This window comes from Botryllus schlosseri, chromosome 11, assembly GCF_051294905.1.
Source record: "Botryllus schlosseri isolate E-star chromosome 11, Bs_hap1, whole genome shotgun sequence".
In the NCBI taxonomy this organism is placed as follows: domain Eukaryota; kingdom Metazoa; phylum Chordata; class Ascidiacea; order Stolidobranchia; family Styelidae; genus Botryllus; species Botryllus schlosseri.
The window spans coordinates 8,677,224-8,697,118 of NC_137246.1; the positions used below are offsets into that span (position 1 = coordinate 8,677,224).

General features: G+C 39.9%; 3 long non-coding RNA genes across 4 annotated transcripts; all 3 read right to left on the reverse strand.

Annotated features, from left to right (window-relative positions):
• Positions 1-1,680: 1,680 nt before the first annotated feature.
• LOC145450830 (uncharacterized) lies at positions 1,681-7,715 on the reverse strand. The gene is made up of 2 exons (XR_013918595.1): positions 6,964-7,715; positions 1,681-1,866 (listed from the first exon to the last, which is right to left on the reverse strand). It is a non-coding gene; the product is annotated as an uncharacterized LOC145450830 (long non-coding RNA).
• Positions 7,716-9,044: 1,329 nt separating this feature from the next.
• Positions 9,045-12,473, reverse strand: LOC145450941 (uncharacterized). The gene is made up of 2 exons (XR_013918645.1): positions 12,294-12,473; positions 9,045-10,138 (listed from the first exon to the last, which is right to left on the reverse strand). It is a non-coding gene; the product is annotated as an uncharacterized LOC145450941 (long non-coding RNA).
• A 469-nt stretch (positions 12,474-12,942) lies between these two features.
• On the reverse strand, positions 12,943-16,938 carry LOC145450863 (uncharacterized). Of its 2 annotated transcripts, XR_013918615.1 has the most exons (6): positions 16,809-16,938; positions 15,039-15,093; positions 14,707-14,762; positions 14,183-14,372; positions 13,674-13,794; positions 12,943-13,141 (listed from the first exon to the last, which is right to left on the reverse strand). It is a non-coding gene; the product is annotated as an uncharacterized LOC145450863 (long non-coding RNA). The 2 variants fall into 2 exon arrangements; XR_013918614.1 differs by lacking the exon at positions 15,039-15,093 and having other exon boundaries at positions 12,946-13,141.
• Positions 16,939-19,895: the final 2,957 nt, after the last annotated feature.

A 19,895-nucleotide genomic window follows, 5' to 3' on the forward strand; every position in this document is an offset into this window, starting at 1 on the left:
GTAATCGAGTTCGGATATAGATACGATTGTTACATCACACCTTAGGGGCAACAAGGCATATTTGCCCAACTTGTTCGGCAATTTATGAATAGGAGAGAGTAAATCACCGTTTATGTATTGTGCGCGGCTTTGAAAGAATAAATAGTGAAAGCTTGTTATGAGAGCTACCGGGGCAGGCCCCGGCTAGGCATTCACAAAGCGAAAACACAGAAGAGAATTCGATTTTCGCAGAGACTTCGCTAGGTATGGGCATTTACAAGCGAAAGCACAAGAAGAATGCGAGTTTCGCTATGATCTCCGTATATATTGATTGCTGTGCGTCTATAAATGGTAAATAATTGTTATTGAACAGAATTTTAGGTGAGGCAATGCCCCAGTTCCCCTATAGGACGAGCCGCCACTTCACCTTTGAAACTTTATGGACTAAAGACATGAAATACATTTCCGCTTTTAGAAGTAGTATGTATAGTTCCCTTTCAATTCCCAGTATCATATTTTGATTTCTAATTAGTTTCAGCTCTATTGTCTGGAGAATATAAATGTTGAAGTATAAATACAAGTATAGTAATGCCTTTAATTTCTGGAAATAAAGCTACTCACGGCATTTTTGCGACCCACTATATTTTTATTAATGTTTTCTAATCGCGCAAAATGTTTACACCGTATCCAATACAACTTCTTCGTATTGCTCATCGACTAAACTACGGGCCTTATAATATGGGGAAGTGCGCCATACCATGATATTTTCTAAAACGGACAGTTCGAGTAAACAGACCATTAGTATCGCATTCCCATGTCAACACTATCATTTTCATCCCATGATGCGGACGAATGCATATGTTGTCGAAAATTGGATATCTCCTGGTATGCATCAATATGAATCAAGCTCTGCACCTTCCGCATAGCCCAATTTGAAGCTTTTGACGGTCCATGCGAACGAATTACGATCGAACGAACTAAACTTACTTACTTGAGTAGATTTAAAGTCAGTCAATTCTACTTCTACTCCAGGTAGTTTTAGATTGCTTATGGAAAAAAGTAGTTCTGCTCGTACTTGAGTAGATTTTTTCGTCGCTCCTTCTACTTCTACCACTTCGACAAAAAATTGGTATGACTACAGTCCAGCACCAGTGACAGAAATTGACCAAAGTAAAAATTCTGCGGGATGTACTAGTAATAACTGACCGCGAAATCAGGAGCAACCGCCCGGATATGATAATCAAACTAAAAAGGAAAAGAGAATGCTTATTCATTGAACTGGCTGTCCCATGATCACAACATACTACAAAAAGAATCAGAAAAACAATCGAAATATGCAGACTTCAAACTGAAATGTGAGAAAATGTGGCGATGCAAAATAAGCATTGTACCGATAGTCATTGACGCTACAGAAGTCGTAAACAAAAAACTCATGAGACGTATCCAACAGATTCCGGGTAACGTTCGATTCGACATGATCCAAAAGATCACGTTATTGGCCACTGTGCATATTCTTCGGAAGGCCTTGAATGCACCACTGGACTAAAATTACACTTGTGAATCACAGCATATTTTTTGTAATTTCGATTCTTCATTCTCAATCATGTCCATCTCTGCTCTGTAACCCTTGCCAATTCTTCATCTACCGCAATTCTGTAATCTGGCCTCTTCATATATTGCATATAGGAATAACAATTTGACTTGAAGATTTAAAAATTTACTCCAATCTTGCCATTCTCCTTTGGGGGCAGGTTGCTCCCCGGATTATGTGTGTATTTACCAGGTATACTGTGAATAAAGATAATGATAATTTGCCAAATATATACGTTCATGCTCTATTTGAGATGTGTTATGCTGGAGAATGGCCATCCCTGTCTGGTATGATCACTGAAATGGAAATAGGCTGAATCAGCATCGATGAAACTGTAGACACGATACTGGTGCAAGTTGCGAGAGCATGAAAGGCTTTATTTCATGGAACGCCACACGTTGAACGCAGGAAGTTCGCTGTATGAACAGTATACATACAACCTTTACTACTATAGCAGCTCTCCGCAAAGGATGAAGAATATTATAACAAGTTGCCATACATGGCATACAACATCTTCGTAAGACTATAGGTAAATTTGCAATTATACGGCGCCGTGATGGGCGTTTAATTACCTGTCTATGCGTTGTCAAAGGAACAGAATCCACCTATCAGTGGTTCAAGAGTTCCATTGGCTAGAGCTAATATTACGAAAAGCAAAACGCTAGCGTAACGTATAGCGTTGCTCGTGCTTGTTATCTCAGCATAATATATAGTTAAATATTGAGAAGTTGATTCCACTTTAAAGTTTGGGGATGAAGCGAACGTCAGTAAATGCACAAAAGAATTTTGTCGCTACGGCGTGTTCATGACAAGTGAACACCAAAGAGGCTCGCGAATGGCATATGACAACTCACGGTGACAAAACTATCAAGAAATTTGATGATAAAATAACCGAAAACCAATAGAACAGTTGGTTGGAATTTGTTTCATTCGTCTAGTATACGGTATATGCCGTTCAAATATTTGTTGACTTATCACGATTATTGTAGATAGTAATTGTATTAACAGAATTAGTACAGGCAAACTTAGTCCGACATACCACCGCCGCCGCTCTCACGTTCTCCCCAGTGATGAGCGGATAGTGCTTTTCGAGACTCCGAATCCCTCCGACAACTTTAGTGTCTGAGGAAAACTCCCTCCGACTCCGAAGAGCTCAATCCCAGACTCCTAGATACTCCGATGAATCTCGTCAAGTATCCGAAACAGTGGCAAGCATGGTACACTTGGTAATGTGTTTTACTAAATTAATGTGATAATAGGGTTGGCCTCATAGTATTGTCTACTCTCCAGTCCCCAATTGCAGTGCAGATGGCTGATTTTTTTGCACTTTGCAATCATTTTTGCATGTTACCCGTCATATTACAACTTTACAAGGTGTCAACTCTCTGCGTTTTGGTTTGTAATCATAATCAAGAGTGTATTCTGGCCAGAGCTATCCAAAGATATCGGAGAAAAAAGTTACAATACTCCAAAATTCTCCGAAAAAATATCTGTAGTAAACTCCGACTCCGCTCCGACTGTCACAAAATCGGCAAAACTCCTCTCCGAATCCACTCCGACTCCGCTCCGATGCTCATCACTGGTTCTCCCCCGCACCAGTGCCTCTCGCAGGTCACGGTGCACATACAATGCATGCAAACCACATACCCCCCTGATCTCAAGATCACATAGCGAACGAAATGAAACAAATCACTAAACAATACAACACACTAGAATAAAATACTATCCCATATCAAAGTCTGCCAACCAACCCGGTTGTGCCCTTCTGCGAGATGGTCTTTGTTCTACTTCTGGCATCAATTCTTCACCCAACGGTTCACCTCCCGAAGCCATTGTCGATTCACTAGCTTTTTCGTCATCAGTTGGAAATAAGTCAATCAGATGTGGCATTCTGCTCTGGCTTTGCCCCTGATCTGGGCCGCAATCCATTACACGTCTTATATGTGATATATGACTTTGCGGGGCGACTCCCACACAAACTTTCTGGTGCCAAGTACGCGGTACCCTTGTCAAAGCATCGGCTATGTTTTTTGCAGAGGGGACCAAACGGATATTGACTTTCATATCATATTCTTCAATCAACTGTGCCATCAATCCCAACCTTCTTCTAACAATCATTTCACTCAAGCCATGCACTCTTGGTCGGTTCAAATCCTCAAAATTGATCTCACCCAGTTGTAAACACTGGCAGAATCAGTGATAATCTCGACTTTCCTTACTTTCCATTTTAGCACTAGATTCAGTCCCTTCACCACAGCCTCCAATTCTGCAACATTGATGTGAGCACCATCATCCTGCTTTCTCATCCAGGCCGCATCTTCCACTACATGACCATCAACCATCAGACAACACCCAATTGCTAGGTTACTAGCATCACACCAAAGTTGCGCCCTTCCTCCAGAAGGAGCTCGCCAAATTCCCCCCACCGGATCTTTCTCTTTCACCCTTGCAAGGATTTCGCCAACTAATTGTGACACATGATGTGGTACCGTTTCGTCCCACGCCACTTCATTAGCAAGGCGCTTTACGTAACTGCAAGCAATCCTCAGCCAGCCGACCACAGGGTAGTGACCGATGAGTTTACCAAACATAGAAAAGAGCTGCCTCTTTGACCATACTTCACCAGAGTCTGGCAGGATTCCATCTCTGGCCCATTCATACGAACCCGCAGCCGTCGCAGAAACTCTCAGTCCTAGTACCCGTGCATCGTTCAATGGGACAGGCTCCTTTGCTCTTAGCCCATACCGCAATAAGTGCGTCTTCACCGTTTCCACATCCACGATACTGGCATCAACAAATATATCATCGATATAATGATCTGTTCCACGTTTTATCTCTTGACTCTGCGACAACACCACGGACAGGATCTTTGACATTACTTTTGGCGCAACATTTAGACCAAATCCCATACGCGTCATGACGTATTTCTTCTCACCATGCTGCACAATCTGGAATGTATGCAAGCGCTCTGAAATGTGAATCTGTAGATATGCTTTTTGCAGATCTAAGATATATGCATGTGTACCTTTCTTCCGCCATTCTCTCAGTTTTTCTTGGCACACCACAACATCTGCACCGGGATGACTCATCACATGACTATTCATCTCACGGTAATCCATAACTGGCCGCACCTTTCTTGATTTGTTTGGTTGTTTTACTGCCATCAGAGGGATCAGACCCTTTTGACGTCCATGAACGTCTGTGTTGTATTCTTCCAACCAGCCGTTTTGAATCCATTGATTCACTTCATGATGGAACTCTTCTTGGCACTCAGGTGGAATCGCGTACCCTGGACAACGGTTTGACAAGGTTGGTTCTTCATTCGTCCATTTCCACTCTACAACCCACTTTGAACCATCAAAACTTGCGGTAAAATCTTTATCATCAATTACCAGCTTCTCCACTTCTTCTTTAATCAACTTCTCATCTTCTTCTTCACTCAACTTCTCGACTTCTTCTTCAATCGGCTTCTCAACTTCTTCTTCGCTCAACTTCTCAACTTCTTCTTTAATCGGCTTCTCATCTTCTTCACTCAACTTTTCATTTTCTTCCTGACAACTCACACCGACAGCAGCATATGTGGGAAGTGCACCAAACTGTACTCGGAGATCTGGACCAACAAACACCCCATCCATCATCTCGATCACATCCGTCCCCAAAATCACCCTTGCATCACAAACCAGACGAGTTGCTATTAAAACTTCCATACAGTGGACAACTTCGTCAATTTCCAGTTTAACTGTCGCTTCACCATGGCAATGTGTTAATTCCCCATTCAACATTTCCACAACTAGTTTTGGGCCCTTCACTGGCACGCCCAATTGCTTACACACATCTTCTCGAACCACCGATCTCTGGCAACCACTATCAACGAGAGCTTCTACAGATAGTTCAAATATTTTTACAGAAATGATTGGCAGCACCTTTTTCCTCATTGTCGGTGGCTGGGGAACCCATCCGATGCTGACCGTTCCCCATTGCCGTTTCCCTGATTGATTGGCCGTGCAGCACCGTTCTTGCAGAACCGAGCTATATGACCAGGGTTACCACATTCAAAACACTCTATTGGCGGCTGTCCACGGCCATAACTCCGTCTCCATTTATCCCTAGTTGGGCACTCGCGTGCTATATGTCCGTCTTTCCCACAAGCGAAGCACTCAAAAGTCTTCCTTTTATATGTGCCAGCCGCACAGAGCATACCAACAGGCACCCTGGTGGACAAGATCATTCTAGCTCGTATCACCAATTCACCAATTTTCAGTTTCTCAATTTCAGCAAAAGATTTTAGCTGGCATGCCACATCGATCGGAAGCCCCGTCACAAAAGCGCACTTTACCATCGGTTCCGAAGCATCAGGATCCATACCCACAAGAGCAGCTAGTCTCTGGAGGTCAGCTAGGAAAACATCAACACTCTCACCTTCTTGAAGAGTCCTGCGCTGAAACTGGCCGTACGCGTCGTAACAATTGACGCCAAACGCTGCCAAGAGAGCAGCCTTTACTTTATTGTACTGCTTTTTATCCTCGTCACTTAATTGTCTATATACTGAGAACGCCGCAGTGTCCAACAGTAGAGGAACATATTCTTCTGGCTTGTAACCTCGCAGTTTCACAACAGTCTCAAATTTATCCAGCCACACAGCTACATCCCCCGAAGTAGCGAAGTCCACATACAAAGGCATAAGGTCCGTTATCCTCACCGTCGACATACTGCCGCGATAGCTTGTAGATAGTAATTGTATTAACAGAATTAGTACAGGCAAACTTAGTCCGACATACCACCGCCGCCGCTCTCACGTTCTCCCCCGCACCAGTGCCTCTCGCAGGTCACGGTGCACATACAATGCATGCAAACCACAATTATGTCACAAAGAAGACCCTCCTTTTATAATACGAGCAGAAATTGAGATAGGCCACCGAATATGTTCAAGACGAAAAGTGAGTCATGACTAAATAAAAAGATTAGAAACCGCTGCCATATATTTACGCTGACGAGAACATAGACGAGTCAGATATAATCCGGTTGAGTTTATATATATATATCGACTTTTCAATTAGATAAAATAAAAAGGGCAAAAGAAAACAGGATACAAAAGAACATCGAGATAATCAGTTTTGGGCTCGTGTTAAGCGTGTTAAGGTTAAGTTGGGCGAAATTGGTGAAGGGGTGGTTTCAGCCACGTAGTACAATTGTTACACGACGAAAGCACGATTGCTGATGTTTCGAGCGATGTCAAATTGAAATAAAAATTTTGTTGACTGTAACATAACAGAACAAACTACAGCAAAGAAATTGAAGAGGATCCCATCTCAGCAGTAGCCTGATGACCCAAATTGGCATTACGGTTAGTACATACTGATAAATAACATTAGCCAGCTTAACAGGCCTCTTACCCCTCGGCGGCGAATAGTTTTTTTGGCATAAGCTGCACATGCCATAGCTGCGATTGCAATTGCGATGGTAACGATATTTAGAAGCTTCATTTCGACGTCTTTCGGATACCTTGGCGATGACGAGTCTTCTGCGTTTGGAAATACGACTTCGGCAGTGTATCGGAGATTTATATTCACGATGTGTCGATGGGAATCCGGTAAATCGCACGACATTGATTTCCGAAAACAAAAAATATCGTGATGTAGAATGTAGCACTGTGGAGACGCGTATTGATTGGGAAACTGCCTCCGATGTTCGTGATACTCTATAACGGTACCACACATCACTTTCACCGCAGACATCAGGCTATTGTCAGTTGTCACTAAAGACTTCGTTTCATAGCGATTTCCACAATGTGTCAAAATTACTTCAAGCGACAGTAAAAAGTCTAACGCAGGGCCGTACGGCCCGCAGGCCGCATTAGGCCCTCCGGACGATTTGATCCGGCCCGCGAAGTATTTTCTAAGTGATTGGAAAATGCTTGTGGTGTCATCATCATCATCACGATTTAAAATTTTTATCAAATCAAGACACCACAAGTTTGCGATATAATGAAAAGATAGGAGGGTGCCGAAATTACTGGAAGTAGTCTTTCAATTAGACACTCACCTTAGTCTACCTACAGCATGTAAATAAGAAGCATGCACAGTGAATTTATGAAAAGATATCACAACAGGAATCGACGAAAACCAATGCAGCATGTGTCGGTATTGACGAGGACGAAGTGTCAGATTGTGGTCCGGTAATGTTGAAGGCTGACTAGTATACATTCGGTAGAAATTGGTTGTATTTCAACATGGACGCGCTCGACGACTGTGGGATAGCGGGCCAAATGCGGTTTCACACTTTCACGTAAATCCCCCGAGACAGCTAATGTCGAACATGATAACACTTTAGCTGCCAAGGGCCTTTTATAGAAATTACCAGCAAAGGTCGGTATGGCGAGATAGCGTAGTGGTATAATCCACCGTTGTAACACCAATGGGTTGTGGGTTCTAGTCCGAACGATGTCGACTCCAGAATTTCTACCCCTAGTGTTCGGGGTTGATCTAGACTCCTCCTCACCATCTGATCCTCGTAAGCTTATAGAAGTGGGCCGTGCTACAAGTCGGCTGATACGGAATAAAATATGAGAAATGTCGGCCTGGTGCTGATGACGATTGTAGTCGAAAAACACCATGAATACCACAAAGAACCAGCAAAGGCCAGCAAACAACGAATTTTCGACAAGCTGGCTGGAATAGGACATGCATGATGACTGGTAGCCTTGTGCAATTGCAATTTTTATGCTGCTCATTCCATGAAAAGTCACCTAGTGGTCAAATGAAAACAAGATTGACCTATCGTATCCAGATGTGATTTTGAAAAATACTTCCGGCAACGAAAATGGCTGGTAATGACAGGAAGCCTATTGAGTAGCCTCGAATACAGCCGTAATCCGGAGTTAGATCCAATTCCTGATTTCACTGTACGCATCTGAGAAACACCCTAAAGTATCCCTGACACTTTGGGAAAGTGTGTAAAATCCTAAATTTAGGATTGTTGGCAATGCCACATTGCAATCATCGGACGGAAGTTTTCAGTTTTCACTCGAGCCATCATCAGACACCAACACGTCGGTGACGTTGCCACCGAGTTCCGAGAAGGCTAAAAGGTTTAGTCACCTTTTGTCAGTTGAACCTAGTGCACGGAAAATTACATATTCACATGGGATAAAACGCCATTGCAAAACCGTTGTGCATATAATGTTCACACAAACAATGTTATTTAAATATCTGTGGTCATACCGCTGTCTGACGCAAAATGTCACCTGCTACCAAAGAAACCGATACATGGTGATTGAAAAACACTAAACAAATTCGAACATCTGCGTTTACACACTGTAAATTCTGAAGTGTTGCTCAACCCGGAAAATTGAACACGAAACGTGATCCAAAAATTGAACGCCTAGAAGTGTTGCGAAGTGTTCAAATTTAAGGTGTTTACCTAAAAAGTGTTCAGTCTTAAAGTGGCTGGTTGACTAGTCACCGGAACGCAGGGCTCAAAGTAAAATCAGATTTTATTGATTCATGAATAAATGACGCTTATAATACCCAACCTGGGTGATTAAATACGTGCAAACATTGAAATTTCCAATAGCTGCTGTGACAGGGTTTCATAAATTCAGATCAGCAGTTGAAACCGTTCCCGGAAGAGTCGATGAAATTACGAACATCAGAAATGATCAAGAGCAAACTTACTACAAATATCATGCAAATCGCTCAATGATGAAAATGAATGCATAGGGAATTAGGGATAGTGATAAAAAATATCATTTAGTATCCTGAACTTTCGTGACAGGGGCATGGAATCAAATTCATTGGTTACGCCCGTTAGCGGAAAACATGATCAACACAAATCATTACAACTTATTCAAAACTGTTCAAATTATGGCTTGTAAATTTCTAATTTTATTGTAAACAAACAAACAATGAATGTATCAGTATCACTACCACTACCACGATAAACAACCATAAGTATTTTTTTACTCTTAATGAAATTGGGCCTGCTTAAAATATCGTAGGGCTTGCATTAGTAGTATTTATATCAGCTTAATGCCATTCACTTTTGTTTAAATAACAAAGAAATCGTTTCTTTGAGTCCATACAAGTCATTAGGGCAGTGGTTCTTAAAAATTTTTGGACACGCTCCCATATGATAGCAAAACATTTCACACACTCCTTGTTGTCGTATAATAAAATTTAAAAAAGCAACCAGAACGCTAGAAATCCCAACGGATAGTTGGATGGCAGTGACGGTAATGGTTGTTGATGAGAGAATATTCAAATATTAAATTCTGACCATACACAGAGAAATAACTACAAGCTGCCATGCATGCATGTGCGAAAAAGATTTTAGTTTACAGCGGCTTCACGTCGCTTCAAATGCTTTCTCCTGTTTGACAACCACTCCTTTAGGGTATGACAATCCAATGCGTAGCAGCTCAAAACGTCAAGAATGTTTCTGAATACTCCATTTTCACTGAAGCAGTTTTATATTCTTGCCATCAGCTGCAATCCAGGCTCGGTCAATCTCTGATTCGTGGCGTGCCATGGCGTTTGTTTCTTTTCTACTGGTCGACTCCAAGTTGTGCTCCTTGAAAATGTGAATAAATTCCAAAGTTTTGAATATGTCAATGAAAATTCTAAATTTTATGCAGAAATAAATATAAAGATTTCACACACGCAGGTTACACAAGCTTAGGAAAGGCGTTCGGATACATGTAAAATAGGGTGGAGTGAAAAAAAGAAAAATTTGAATTTCAAAAAGTGCCTTTGATATTTGGTCCCAAATCTCAAATGAATCACTTCTATCATAATTTCAGGTTTTTGCACCCTCTAGTGGCCGTGCAATTTCACCGAACGAGCCGAAAATAGCTGATTTTGCCATATCTCAATAACCGCTTATGCTAGAAAGCTAGTTTTGGGCTTAAAAGCTGCGGAAGCACCATGTTTCTATCTCACTGCCATAGAACTTTGTCTTGAAAATGTACAGAAAAAAAGTTATAGGCAAATTATTGATTTTTATAGCGCCATTAAAAATGTTGGTTAGTTTTACCAAGTTTGCAATGCCAATTTGCATGTTACAATTTGTTACATTGCTGCTTTACCAACAAAATCATGGTCGGCGGGATCTATCAATTAATTTCCATATGAACGTAGCACAATTATGATGAGGAAGAGAGAATGATTGAACTTTCATCATAGTACATCATCACAAACCTTTATGTCATGAACTTGGTGGAACGGGTATCTTCCTGTTCAACACTACAACAAACGATAGGCCTGGATTGTTTCAAAAGTGAATCAGTTACAGCAATTCAGCTATATAATTCACATATACCTCATAACTGTATGTTTTGTTGAAGATGATGATTTTCATGTCACTTGAGACATTGTTAAACTGTTTTTATATATTATACATATTGTACAAGCTGCTGTACTCATCTTTGGAATATTCTAGAACTTTGATAGTCAACCTCGAGTCTTCCAGTAAGAGTGATGATAACTCATTTTGAAAGTGTTCCGGTTTCTGGTGTATCTTAGAGTTGATCATATAATAACTCTTGTATATTGGTTTCAAAACTGACTCCACCATGTGCAGTGGTTCAGGCCGCTGGCTGTATGAACAGGTCACGGTAATACACTCTGCTATGTCTGTGAATTGAACTGTCATTGTCTAGTAAAAGTACAAATTCAGAATTTCATCATGCTCGACTTACTGCAGATTGTGGTTTATCATATGTACAAGTTATTGAAGTAATGTTAACAAAAAAAGATCCAAGACTGTTGTTGCTTGCAAGAAGTTGCATATTGGAGAAACTTTTCAAGGTGTTGATGGTTTTCCTTCTGGAATACGCCCAACTAAAAGACAAGTCACTGAGGGTATGCTCAACTTTGATCACTTTAGTTGTGATCAAACAACTCTCTTTATCTGTCTACCAGAAGGAAAACCATCACCACCTAGAAAAGTTTCACCACTGTGCAACTTCTTGCAAGCAACAACAGTCTTGGATCTTTTTTTTGTTAACATTACTTCAATTACTTGTACATATGATAAACCACAATCTGCTGTAAGTCGAACATGATGAAATTCTGAATCTGTACTTTTACTAGGCAATGACATTTCAATTCACAGACATAGCAGAGTGTATTACAGTGACCTATTCATACAGCCAGCGGCCTAAGACACTGCACATGGTGGAGTCAGTTTTGAAACCAATATACAAGAGTTATTATATGATCAACTCCAAGATACACCAGAAACCGGAACACTTTCAAAATGAGTCATCATCACTCTTACTGGAAGACTCGAGGTTGACTATCAAAGTTCTAGAATATTCCAAAGATGAGTACAGCAGCTTGTACAATATGTATAATATATAAAACAGTTTAACAATGTCTCAAGTGATATGAAAATCATCATCTTCAACAAAACATACAGTTATGAGGTATATATGAATTATATAGCTGAATTGCTGTAACTGATTCACTTTAAGAACAATCTAGGCCTATCGTTTGTTGTAGAGTTGAACAGGAAGAAGGACTAAAATTAGCATAACGACTAATAAAAACATCTTGAATCAGGTCTGCGTTTTTTTTTCAATTCGGCCATTTTGACATTTACATTGACATTCAGACGCACAGGCAACAGTGAGAATGCAGAACTGTAACTCAAAATGACAGTTATAGCAGAACGTCGCAGGTCTATGTAAATTTGTATGGTCCACAAAAAAGAAAGATTACGGTACCTGTTTCAATAAGACATGCGCTTGGGTCTTGGATTATATTCGTTTGTGTCTCAATTTGGCTTTGAGATGACAGTTGACTTCATCAACCTCGTTTCGCTGAAAATGTAATTGATTGCAAACAAGATCCGACAATAAATGTAGTAGAATTGTTATCCCTATGGGTTCGGTTTTCCATTATTATAATTGACATATGGTAGGCTTTACATGTAACTTTGATTCCAAGATTTTATAGGTGCTTCGAATTGAGACGAGAAAATATACCAGACAAAGGACACATTGATTGTCTTTAGTACGAAAACTTTGTGACATCTTATCGAAGGTGCTGATTACTTTTTCTTCATTGCGGTAATTGTAACTGTTCTCAATCTTTGAAAATCCTTCATTCCTGATTAAATTTAACTAACAAAATTAATTGGAATTAGCACGACATGGGAAATGATCTCCATTTGATGTTCCAAGTATAGTTCAGTAAGCGGTAGTTTAAATACAAGTTACACCAGCTCTTCACATTCAACAACACCTCTGTTCAATGTACACAGATCAAGCCTCTCTTCAGCTAATATAGCATATATAGATAGTTTTTTGAGAAAATTGGGACTGCAAAAACCTGCACATTACATAATCAATGGTGATATATGAAATGAATAAATAGACTTACATATTCACATGTTTCCATGGGTTCTTGAGGCAAAAGTATGTACCACAAAAGATGACTGCACCGGTACAAAATCTGTTCAGATGACTGCTCACGTCACTATCAACATTGTCTGTTAGCAGAGGCACGGTGAAACCAGGGTTCTTTTCGAAGAGTCGACATCAGTTGGATGAATTTGAGGATCAATCTAAGACTTTTGAAAAGAAAATACTTGTTTTAAAAATTTGCAATACAAGGGAGCTATTCAATATTCGAACAGCTTCTTCGAGGTACAAAACTTCAATATAAAATTGAATAGTATATAATATATTAATATATAGTATAATCGTCAGCAAGTAGTGGAGAACTCGAAAGAAAGTTGTACATCAACAATATTATCACAAAATAAGACATTACCAGCATTCAGTATTTACTTACGCAGATATCAGACTGGATGTATTGTATGTGACAAAAGGGTGTCTTTCATAGAACAATTAATTATTGTAATGGAAAGTTGCATGTGACCTTAACACCAATTTTACTCCAGCCCGAGTACCATACTTTCCTGGATTGTTAATCCTTTTAGTGAAATTTTACCAGCAAACATTCATAAAAATAACCGAATGCAGCTGAATCAAATTCATTATCTAAGGATATACCAGTTTACTTACGAAACATGGCGATGCTTACCAGTATTTCAAACAACAAATCTTTTTCAAAAAAGTGCCATTTGCAATACATACTACCTGCACTTTAGGGCATTTTTCATATTCTTTCCATCGGTCGCAACCCAGGCTTGATGAGTCTCTGATTCGTGGCATGCCATGGCGGCTCTTTTTCTGTACTGGTCAAATCCAATTGCTGCTCCTAGAAAATACAATAAATACCAAAGGAAAATTGTAAATTTTATGCACAAGTAAATATAAATATTTCACACAGGTAATAGGTTACAGAAGCGCAGGAGAGGTGCTCAACCCCCCAGGTTGAGAACCACTGACCTAGTCCATTATAGTTCAGTAAGCAATAGTTAAAGTACAAGTTACACGAGCTCATTACTTTCAACTACATCCCTTTTCAGTGTTCAGAGTATACAGTTCACTGTACACTGTACAGTGTACACAGATGAAGCCTTTTTCAGCTCATATCGAATAGTTCGTAAGCTACTCTGCGAGATAGTTCGTGAGAAAAGTAGGACTGCAAAAACCAGCAAATTACATAATCAATGGTGATATATAAATTGAATAAATAGGCTTACATAATCACATGTATCCATGGGTTCTTGAGAAGGTCTGCATCGCATAAGATGACTGTGCTGGCACAAAACCCGTTACGAACGACTCCTCACGTCACTGTCAACATTGTCTGATAGCGCAGGTACGGTAGACCCAGGGGGCTCTTTTTAAAGAGTAGACATCAGTTGGACGAATTTGAGGATCAATCCAAGACTATCGAAAAGAAAATATTTGTTGCGAAAATTCGCAATACAAATGAACTGCTCAGTAATCACGCAGATATCATACTGGATACAGTTATTTTTTTCTGCAATAAGTTGTACGTGACAGAAGGGTGTCTTTAATGGAATAGAAAGTTGCACATGACGTTACCACCAATTTTACTCTGGCACAGTTAGTATACTTCCTGAATTGTTAACAATTTCTGTGAAATTTTATCAGCAAACATTCATAAAAATCTTTATCACAAAGATAACCGATTGCAACATAATCAAATTCATTCTCTAAGGATATACCAGTTCACTTTACAAAACACCGTGATGCTTACCAGTATTCCATACAGCAAATGCATATCAAAAAGGTGCCAAGTTCAATACATACTACCTGCAAAATAGAGTTTAGTTCAGTTACCGTATCACAATAAACTCAGAAAAGTCAAATGAGGGATTGGGCAAAACAAATACTACCCCTTGTGATCCATGGTTTGTTGAAAAGATTGTTTGTTTGGCTGTGCTATTATTGGGGCGATTTTTTGGACCTAAAAAGGTAAGATTTTGAGTAAAAAATTCAAATTCACACATATTTTGATGATGGAAAACTTAATTTTGACCCCATGTACTTAAATTAGGTGTTTCTCACACAGTGTTAGAATTGTATTACCGGAACTTATCTTTATTTCTGACTGGGGCTGTCTGTTCTTCCGAAGTAATTTGACCTGAAAAAAATCTTTTAGCATGAAAATTGACAAATTTTTACATGAAAAAGAACTTATTTTATCGAAATCTCGACCCATGAATAATTCTAGTATTAGTTACATCTCGTATTATGGTAGAAATAATTAAAAATTTGTTGTAGTACAACGAAAGATACTTTCCTACATTTTCGGGTAGAAAGTGTCTGTCCTAACTAAGTAGCGTGGCAAGAATTAAGAAAGAACGTTCACCAGCTGCAGTTGTTGGCCGGCAACACTGAAGTTGTGCGTCCACTGCACTCTCTCTCTCATTATGACAAAGTTGTCTACATCGCAATTTTTCATCATACGGTTTCTAATAGAAAAACCAATGCCCACGCAGTCTTGCTTCAGTTAGGATAGTGCAATAGACTATGTTGAGTATTTGTTTCATTTGACAATTTATGATTCACAATGACCAGACGATGGTCCGTCTACAACGGTGGGACTATAAAGTGGGCTACAAGATGTAAATTGTAAAATGATAAGTTCACCGACAGTGCAATTATAGAATGTAAACGTGGAATGGCAGCGACCGATTTTGCAGCCTCGTTCCGCTTCGCTGAAGCTTTACTCAGACTTATGTTACGGCAGCTACTGTAGGATTTATGGCAATCCAAAAGTCGTCTTCCAGAGCGTAGAATTACCTGAATCTGGTATTGATCGAAAGCTACTGTCACACTGACTCAGAAAATGTAAATGAAAATATGATCAGGCACTGAACCGCTTAGAATTCGCCCTTCAAGTCTGAATTATCGTCCGAACAATCGCAGAGCCGCAATGGGTCATTGTTATGGTCATTGTTGTGCGTTCATCCGATTGTTCTGAACAATGCAAATTTTAGATGTTGAGGGTGATTTGTCATCTAAGTGCGGAGCCTGACCCTATTTTGATTGATATTTTCGGAATCCGTGCAACAGTAGCTTTCGATCAAGACCAGATTCAGTAAATTCTGAGCTCTGGAAGACAACTTTTGGATTGTCATAAATCCTACAGTCGCTGCCGTAAAATAAGTCTGAGTAAAGCTTCAGTGAAGCGGAATGAAGCTGCAAAATCGGTCGCTGCCATTCCACGTTTACATTCTATAGTGCAATCATCTATGATACAAACGAAATGCAAGTTGCCAACAAAATTTTGATTTTGTAAAGAATTTTGGCAATTTTTGACCTAACGGTACAATTTTGACAAAATTCTGACCTTATTTTGACATGTCAAAAAAATCGCTTTAGTTAACACCTTACCACTTAGAATAAACAGGACAGTGTAAAATGTGTTGCAGTTGAAAAACAATGAAAACCGTTGCATGACTGTCATACCGGCATTCAATTGCTGACGTTGCAGTACTTGTCCACAATGGACCACAATATCGCCTACATAGGGATATTTCAGTGTGGATAAAGAGAACATCCCTTTATCCTTATGTCAAAAAAGTTACTTCTATAGCAGCTTCCCATCAGTACCGTAGTACTGGACCTGTTCGCAGCATGATATATTATCAGATTCGAAGCTCGATCATCCAGCAATAAGATCAGACGAATCATATACTACAAAACATCTAAAGAACATTCATATGAATGAGCGATATCAGTAGCCTACTAAAACATCTAAAACAAACGACCTTACTGCAATGTCAAAACGAGTTCATTTTATGACTATTCTCACATTACATATATTCAATAACATTTACCGCATTTCCATACCTTACAGTACATGGATGTTACGATCCTTTACGCCATCAGGTAGTAGAAACTGCTTCAATATATCCATTTCGCCAAGTTTTATCGTGTACCCTACTCTCTGCCTGAAGCCTGACGAACCACTAATTCAAATCCAAACTGATATCGAGCGCGCTCTACCGTAACGAAGGTGGTGACCCCTCTGCGTCACGGAGGAATATGTATATTTCAATGAAATATTACCCTTAAACTTAGTGCTGGGTCAAGTGAGTAATATTATTTTACATATAACATGATTTAATGTGATCGCCAAGCGTACCGATGGTTTATCAATGCGAAATTGATGATACATTATCAAGTATAAATTTTCTTGAAAATAAGCTGCAGTGGCGAAGTGTTACAAGTAAACGGAGAAATACGCAGAAGCGTTGCGACGATAATGGCCCAATGCGTTTATATGCCCAAAAAGTGTGTCTGTACGCAGAAAAAAGTGTTATGAAGTGTTCAATACGACCTTGCGGATTTACAGTGCAGTTGTATTTCTCACAGAGACTATGTGTGCAAGGCTCAGGGATATCTAGAACTTCTAGATATCCCTGGCAAGGCTTGATAATAATAAAGCATTTCCATCAAAAAACGCAAAAGGTATGGATTTGCAGTTAACAGTCTGGAATCATTTGACCGGTCCGGCCCGAAAGAGATCTAAAGGTTTAAATCTGGCCCGCTCCCGCAAGTTGAGTTCGACACACCAGATGTAACGTTTCAGCTCGTGTCTGGCGGTTTGGTTTGTAGGTTGGTCAATTTTGGTCCAAAATGTGAAGATTACTGAAGAAATCTGTTATTTCCTAGCATTGTTCTCAGTGAAAAACCTATCGCAAAGACATTTTGCGGAGACATGCCTCTTAATTATCAAGGATCGCATAATCAAATCGAACGTGCACATTATCCCATCGAGTCGTTACAATATGCCATAATTATTCACGTTCGCCTGAGAGATTACCTGACAAGTCACAACAGATTGATTTCCGCTCAATCTGAAGACTAACAACAGATTGATTTCCGCTCATCGGAAAAGAAATGAAACCTGCCATCGTTACTCAGTGGCGTGAAGGTATAGATTGATCGAAAAACAGAGTAAGCAAAGGGGCCGTGCAAAGTCTGTTGTCGTAGCATTGCTTTTCGACAAATCTCATCGTTAAATTACCGAAGATGCGTGGATTTCTTATCTTCAAATCCTCTTTACGACTCATGATTTAAATGCATGTCCTATTTCAACTGTCGAACGAACTTCGTATCATATTTCAAACCAAATCGACATCAGTTTCATATAAAATACGCGCTATAATTTTACAGTAACCTATAGGAAATGCCATATATCCACATCCGAATCAAGCTTGCAGCTATAATACATATATTTGTGATACCAAATCCTTGCGAAATGCGCACATGATAGATACTTGGAGATGTCAAATGAAGTTATATTCCCTATGCTACAATATCGGAAGTCAGCAGAATTGCTGCAGAGTCGAATAGTGTGGCATCATTCTGTTCGAATGAGAACACTCAGCAAGGAACACATTATATAAACGATAACGTGCTTATCATGATACACAAGCAAAACACTGAAGATTGGCATGACGGTAATCAAGTAGCCTATCGGATTACCATATTCTCGTGCCCCAAAATCCGGACACTCTTAAGTGCCCACTAGTGTAAATAGCGTAAAAATACAGGTTGCATGCCCTTAGAATAGTGGCTCTCAGCCGTTTATGTTCGCGATTCCATTTCCAGTTGGAAAATATTGCGTGGTCCACCTCAAACTTTGTTAAGCTGACTGCTAAAAAAATGGCAACAAAACTGACCCACTGTCTATTTTGGATGTTTCTACGCGGCACACGAAATGATCGTGTAGCGACTACTGGAGCAGAAGTCTGTCTAATATGACGGTCGGTAGCGCCGGTATAAATCAAAGACAGCACTTTACCACATATTTGAATATAATGGCAAAGTAGGCAAAGGCGGACTCAACGTAAGATATATAACAATGCTAAAGTAACCAACAAAAACTAGTCTAGCAATTGAATATATAGAAAAAATGACACGCCTATTGATAATGATGATTTAAAGGAAACGCGCGGTAATTACATTGAAATAATCAAGTATGGAAATGCCGGCGTTCAGTCACGAACATTGGAAGCTGATTACGTTCAGCACATTCGTGATCTCCAGAAAAATGGCAAACGACTCCGGGGGTATGCTACTGCCTTTAACTGAAGCATTCCATCGGCGTTACACGATACTAGGAATACACCGTTCTCTCACTATCGCGAATACAATTAGACTTATTTCAGCAAATTATGACCGTTTTGAATTCATTCGTGTTTATTTTTTTTGTTTGTTTTTGCGAGGGAGGAGTAACCATCAATCAATAAATCTGGTGACACTAAATCGCAAAGCGCGAAGAAAATTTTAATGAAGCATAAATCTGCCCCAATATATGTTTTTGTTTATGTTCAATGTTCATTTAGAAAGCAATTGTCTGTGGTATTTATGGTTAGGCCCACTAATTGGGGATTTGGCTGCAGTAGTTACGGTCCTGGCCGTAACGCTTTTTTACAGGCATTCTATTCCTAACTTCGACGCCCCACAGTTTAAGAAAATAATACCTAGAACCCTATTGATGTTCATCTTAAAAGATAGCAAACAATTTCCTACACGTCGTATATTAGTTGCAGACAGGTTTAAGGCATACAGATGTGGCGGATGTGGTATTCAACGCCAGCAAATTCTAGTTCAACTTGAAGTATAGCCAGCACCGTAACTGCCGAACCCCAAACCCCCCAATTGGGGGGGGGGCGAGCTCGAAGGGGGCCCAAAATTATTTCGTGAATTAGCATAAATCATAGAGTATTTTTTGAAAATTTATGCAATTTTTTCAAAATTTTTCGCGCTTCGCGCGATTTCATGTAGCCGTTTCTCTATATTATAGGGTATTGGGCCATTACCGCGCCACGACCAACCATGACATGCAATCAAGTTTTAGGCCATGTATCATGCGACTCCAAAAAGTGTGCCAGAACGATCGGCAGCGAGAAAAGCTTGGCCGAAAAG